Below are 7,253 nucleotides of genomic sequence, written 5' to 3'. Positions count from 1 at the left end.
GTGAATTTATTTGTATGCTGGATGCTTACCAGGGTATCATCAAGTACCACTCACCAAGAAATACCAAGAAAAGGTTAGTTTTATAATTGTTGAGGTACTTACTGTTATAATGTTATGCCTTTCAGACTCAAGAATGCAGGGGCTACCTATCAGAGGCTTATGAATAAAGTCTTCTAGAAACAGCTCGGGAGAAACATGGAAGTGTATGTGGATGATATACTTATCAAATCCCTCCAAGACTCAGATTTATGCACGGATGTAGAAGAAACTTGTAGAACTTTACGGCAATATGGACTCAAGCTTAATCCATGTAACTGAGCGAGGAATATAGGCTAATCCCAGCAAAGTACAAGCACTTCAAGTTATGGCTCCACCATGTAACATGAAGGAGGTATAGAGGTTGACCGGTCAGATCACTACCCTATCTCGCTTTATTTCTTGATCGGCCGACCGAAGCCTTCCTTTCTTCAAAATACTTCGACGATCTACCAAGTTCTAGTGGGATGGAGATTATGATAAGGCATTTCAAGAGTTAAAAAATTATTTGCCCACTTTACCTGTATTAGCTAAACCAGTAGTGGGGGAAACTTTATGGGTATATCTATCAGCAAATGAGCATGCTGTAGGCTCGGTGTTAGTAAGGCAAGAAGGGAAAGAACAACAACCTATGTATTTCTTAAGTCATTTATTAAAAGGAGCCGAGTAGCGATATACTGCACTCGAGAAATTGGCTTATGGATTGATATTAGCTGATAGAAGGTTGCATCCTTACTTCCTATCACACTCAATCATAGTGTTAACTAATAGCACTTTGGGTCGAGTATTCATTAATCCAAAGGCGTCTAGACAGTTGATTAAATGGACAATTGAACTTAGTGAGTATGATATACAGTACCAACCCCGGGCGACAATCAAAGCTCAAGCTCTGGCTGATTTTATAACAGAGGTACAGGGACCAGAGGAAGAGGAAACTTGAAAAATATATGTAAATGAGTCTTCCACTCGACAAGGTAGCGGTATTGGAATTCTTCTCATATCGCCAAGGGAAGATCAGATACAACTCTCTGTCCGATTGAATTATAGAGCTACCAATAATGAGATAGAATATGAAGCACTGATAGCAGGGCTACAAGCCGCACGACACGTAGGAGCTACTCGAGTTTGGATTTATTCTGATTCTCAATTAGCAACACAACAATTGACAGGTAATTTTGAGATCAGTAGTGAACGACTCAAATTATATGTGGAAGCATTTAATAAGCTAAAAGCCGAGTTTCAAGAAGTAAATATACAGAAGATTTCTCGATTGAAGAATTAAGTAGCAGATGAATTAGCCAAATTAGCCTCTGCCATAATACCTTGGAATTTAGATAGACCAGTAGAACAAACAGTGCTGGTATCTTGTATTGAATGACAGGTTGATACGAAAATCCAAGGTGATTGGAGAATATTAATCATTCTATTCTTACAACAAGGTATTTTACCAGCAGGTGGAGAGCAAACACGTGTGTTCAAGAAGAGGGCTAGTCGATACACCATGGTGGGTGATCAACTTTATAAGAGGGCTTTCTCTAATCCTTTGCTTAAATATATCAGACCAGAAGATATGCAGTATATTCTACAAGAAGTACATCAAGGTTTCTGTGGCAGCCATATAGGAGGGTGATCCCTTGCTAGAAAAATATTACTAGCAGGATATTTCTGGCCCACCTTGCAAGCAGATGCAGCTCAACTTGTAAAAACATGTATATCTTGTCAGAAACATCAGAATATTCCTCATCATCCCACTGAACTATTGAAGACTTCTATCGTATCGTGCCTCTTTGACCAGTGGGGGATGGATATAGTGGGACAATTTCCTATTGCACCTGCCCAGAGAAGATTTTTATTAGTGGCTGTGGATTATTTTTCAAAATGGGTGGAAGCTGAACCATTGGCCCGAATTATTGAATAGGCAGCCATCAAATTCTTATGGCAACATATTATTTGTAGATTTGGTATTCCACACAAAATAATTTCTGATAATGGGAGGCAATTTTAAGGAAGGAGAATTAGGAAATGGTGCTCAGAATATGGTATTATACAGGCGTTCACCTCTGTGGCATATCCACAGAGTAATGGGCAAGCAAAAGTAACCAACAGAAACATTATGAGAGGACTCAAAACTAAACTAGATCAAGTTGAGTTGCATAACGTACTATGGGCATATTGCACTACTCCCCGGGAATCTACAAGGATAACTCCTTTTCAATTAGTATATGGTGGTGAAGCAATAATCCCGATACATTTTGGAGTTAAATCTGACCAAAGACGATTATACGATGAAGATAATACAGGTAGATGCCTTATGGAGCTCGATCTGGTAAAAGAAGTATGAGACAAGGCAACAACTCGTCTCATATCATATCGCTAGAGAATGAGACAAAACTATAATAGAAGAGTTATACCAAGATTCTTTCAGGTAGGAGATCTAGTTTGGAAATGTGTTAAGCCCGCCGGGGATGTTAATAAACTAGGACCACAATGCGGTGGACCTTATAAGGTGATACAAAAGCTTGCTTCATGCTCCCACTATCTCCAGGACACAGAAGGGAGGAATCTCGAGCGACCTTGGAGTGCTAATCACTTACAACCTTATAGAAACTAACAAGTGCGCTTGTAATCTATTCATGTGTTTTATCCAATTTTCATATACATAATAAGAAGTGCAAGCAACACTACTCAAAAGTGTTCCCGAGCAAATGGATTAATTCTCATTCATTCAGTTGATCAGGGACCTTAAGGGGTGACTGGATAGACTCCCTTAAGGGGAACAGGAGACTTTAAACCTTTATTCAGTCGATCGGGAACCTTAAGAGGTGACTGGATAGGCTCCCTTAAGGGGAATCAAAGACTTTAAACCTTCATTCAGTTGATCAAGGACCTTAAGGGGTGATTGGATAGACTCCCTTAAGGGGAACCAGAGACTTTAAACCTTCATTCAGTCGATTGGGGACCTTAAGGGGTGATCGAACAAGCTCCCTTAAGGGGAACCGGAGACTTTAAACCTTTATTCGGTCGATCAGAGACCTTAAGGGGTGATCGGACGGGCTCCCTTAAGGGGAACCATAGACTTTAAACCTTCATTCAGTTAATTGGGGACCTTAAGGGGCGACCGGACAGGCTCCCTTAAGGGGAACTAGAGACTTTAAACCTTCATTCAGTTGATCGGGGACCTTAAGGGGTAACTGGACATGCTCCCTTAAGGGGAACCAGAGACTTTAAACCTTCATTCAGTTGATCGGGGACCTTAAGGGGTGACCGGACAGACTCTCTTAAGGGGAATTAGAGACTTTAAAACTTCATTTAGTCGATCAAGGACGTTAAAGGGTGACCGGACATGCTCCCTTAAGGGAAATCGAAGACTTTAAACCTTCATTCAGTCGATTGGAGACCTTAAAGGGTGATTGGACAGGCTCCCTTAAGGGGAATCAGAGACTTTAAACCTTCATTCAGTCGATCGGGGACCTTAAGGGGTGACCAGACGAGCTCCCTTAAGGGAACCGGAGACTTTAAATCTTTATTCAGTCAATCAGAGACCTTAAGGGGTGACCAGACAGGTTCCCTTAAGGGGAACCAGAGACTTTAAATCTTCATTTAGTCGATCGGAGACCTTAATAGGTGACCGGACAGGCTCCCTTAAAGGGAACCAGAGACTTTAAACTCTCAACGAGTTAATCAAAGTATATGGATTGTGAGTATTATATTTAGCTCATTTCATTCGTTGGCATAAGACTAATCAACTCATCATGTATAGTTATTTTGTCCGAGAATATATGCTCGACTAGCATATTAAATAGCTCAAGAATCCTTTATACGAGTAGGGCGTTCAACCCACTATAGAAACCCGGAGGTCACCAGAAAGAATTCATCTAGCATTATATATCACTTAGGAGATAACTATAAGGTCAACTTCTTTTGATTGTAATTTCTTTATGGGATCTTTCTACAAGATGACGAATATATTGAAAGAGTTAATTTATATGGATACTTGGGTTGTTCTGAAGGCATGGGAAGCTACACAAGAAAAAAAAGGTAAGTGAAAATTTTCATAAATATTTGATATATTATGAGTAGTATACAATAATGATAAAATTATAAGAAAGTACAAATATAGGATTTTAAGCTCATTCAAGCCTACTCAGGAAGTATTTTGGGAGCTCTTTGTTTAGTCGTCTGCGGTTTACAAATAAGGGAGGAGGTTCTCCCGATAGGTAACCCTCCTCTCTTAGTTGTTGAACAACCCCTTCAACAGAATGGGTAAGGGCTCCTATGATGCGCTGAGCATATTCCTTACTAAACTCAGAGGAATCTAAATAGGATCTGCGCCTGCTTTATCAACACTCCTCCTCACCTGCTTTATATGTCTGAAGTTCAGATTGTAGGTTATCTTTCTCCTCCTATAGGATAGTTTTCTCTGCTTTAATATTCCCTAGCTCTTTCAAAAGTGAACTTATATGCGAATCTTGGGCTCATAGTCTTTCCTGTTGATGAAATAAGATAAAATCTTTAGAGGTTAATTCTTGAGCTAACTCAGGAGATCTAGAGCCACAGGATAGTTGTAATTATTCCAAGAGAGTAGTTTTGTGGGATAAATCTGAGAGAACTTTATCTTTTAAAGATTTCTCTACCCTGAGTTGAGATGTATTCTATTGTAATTAAAGTAACAACTCTTTACTTTCTTCTTCTCGAGATTGTAGTAATTGGCGATGTGAGGCTTTTTTTAGGATAACGTTGAGTTCAGTCTGTGAGTTTACTTTGTCTCGTAGCTGAATGAGTTCATCATTAGGAAGGTTGGAAGCAGCTTGTAATTCCTCCACTTTGTCTTTTAGAACTCGATTAGTCCTTTCTGAATCCGCAGCTAACTGACCCAAATGTAAGCTCGAGGCGTAGAATTAAAATACGTCAACAACATTGTTACACTCTACAACCATGGATGTTACACTTTATAACCATAGACCAAAGAAATTCAATCACAGACTTACCGCAGTAGCTTGGCGGTTGTGATCATCAGCACGTTCAAAGATGGTACGCTCCCTCATATGTGCCTGAGAATGCATCCATGACTCAGCTAAGATATCTTTTAACTAGAGTATCCCATATGAAGGAGGGTTGGGTGGCTGGCCAAGTTGGGATGGTAATCCATGAGATTGTTTAAAAGGATGGAGGAGCTAGTAGAAATTGTGGGTTGTGAAGAAGAAGGAGGAAGTTTAGGAGTAGCCAAGGAAACCTATGAAGAAGGATCAGGAGGTGTAAGGCCAATCGATGAGGGATATTGTTCAATAGCTGTTTCAATAGGCCCAGGAATGACCGATCTCTGGCAAGGGATTCTTTTGGCATGGGCCTTGTGGGAGAAGAGGTTATAGCCTAAAGAAGGGGTGATGGAGCAACAGGGACAGTTGGTGCCGCCTCAAGTGAAGGAACAACTGGAGGAATAACACAAGACATAGGAATGAGAAGTCCTTGTCTCATCATATTGAGTTTAGAATTGGAATGAGCATGTGTATAGGGTGCATGTTCCATACCTCTGGTATAGGAGATTTCGGAGGGAGTGATAGGAAGCTGCTTAAAAGTAGCTATGATAGAGGCAAGTGGACATGGGGATGAGGTACGAGGTTTCTTATGCTTCATAACGAAGGGATTTTCCTGTTCTGATGAGCTTGAAGATTCCCTAGGTTGCTCAGATGGAGGTAATAAACCAAGAGAAGAGGAAGGGTGATTGAGATAATGCTCCCTTAATAAGTCTTCCCCTATTCTAGTCAAGACTGCTCTCGTTAGGCGAGTATTCTTGTACATGAAAGTAGGAAGGATAGCATCGGCTAGAGAAAAGAGAAATTCATGTTAGGAACAATATGAAAATGATCAAAAACATATATAAGGAGAATGATCTACCAAAGGGAGCGCCCAAGGTTGTGTTGGCTGGGTTAAGACCAAAGGAAAATAATAAACCTTCTGCGATTAAGGTCGGCAGGTTAAACTTTGTGCCTTTCCATTTTCCCATGGAAAAGCGAAGGATGAGATCTTTAAAAATATCGCCTAATTGGGGATTAGGGGGAAGGTTTCGATGCCAGGTTATCAGATATGGTGGAGGAGAAGGAAGATGTATAAAAAATAAATTGCCTTGCCATTCTCCTTGAGGTGGAATTCTATGAAATAGAATGGTTTTAGGGCATGATTGAAACTTAAATAAGCTATCTTCCACTTGAAGAGGAATGAAGAAATAATGAAACAAGCGAGGAGATAAAGGAAAATCAAATAAGTGAGAAATGACAACAAAGCCAACCATAATAGAGAATGATTGGGGAATGAGTTGATGCAGGGGAAGGTCAAAATATCTACTAACATCAACAAAAAAGGGATGAATAGGAAATCGAAAACCAAATAGGACCTGCTCCTAGAATATTGCCACGCTCTTTGGTGGAGGAAGGAGAGAATGATCCTTTGAAGTAGGAGCGGCTAGGTATGGAGGAAAACTATAGTTCCATTAAAGCTCATAGGACCCTTGTACAGTAAACCTGGAAGAACATTGAGTGTATCATTCATCGGAGGTCGACATTGTTAGCAAGATGAATTAGTAGGAACAAGAAGAAAAGCTAGCGGAAGGCGAAGAATAAGAAATAGGCAAACTGGAGGAAGAAGATGAAGCGTTAGGGATTTTCCTCTTTTTTCTCTTTAGAACTTTAGCAAGGTATCAAAAAAGGTGTTTTAAGTAGGAATGTTAGATAGAGATGATAAAAAAAAGTGGGGTCAAAGGGGAACTATTGGATGGATTGACAAGGCGGTGGATATAAGGAGATGGGTACACTTTAGACGTCATGGAGACACGTGTCACCAATAGGAAAATAGTATTGGTAACCGACACAAAAGATTATGTTCCCAAGACATTAGAGTCATTACCAAGGTTAAACTTAAAAATTTCAAGATCCCAATAAAGGCCAAATATTTATGATATAAAATATGAGTTATATGCTTTTTCGTATTATTAACTCGGTCAGCCATAGTAATCAGAACGGGTACTAAGGCTAGTTCAATATATATATATATATATATATATATATATATATATATATATATATATATATATATATATATATATAAACTTGACCGACCATTAAGGGTCGGGCGAGTATTAAATTCGAGTAAGAGTAAATACAGAAGTAAGCAAACACGGTTGGCTGGTAAAAGGCGGACATAGGTTATTTGAGGAATAATAA

This window comes from Zingiber officinale, chromosome 2A (genome assembly GCF_018446385.1).
Source record: "Zingiber officinale cultivar Zhangliang chromosome 2A, Zo_v1.1, whole genome shotgun sequence".
In the NCBI taxonomy this organism is placed as follows: domain Eukaryota; kingdom Viridiplantae; phylum Streptophyta; class Magnoliopsida; order Zingiberales; family Zingiberaceae; genus Zingiber; species Zingiber officinale.
This window is presented reverse-complemented; position numbering follows the sequence as displayed.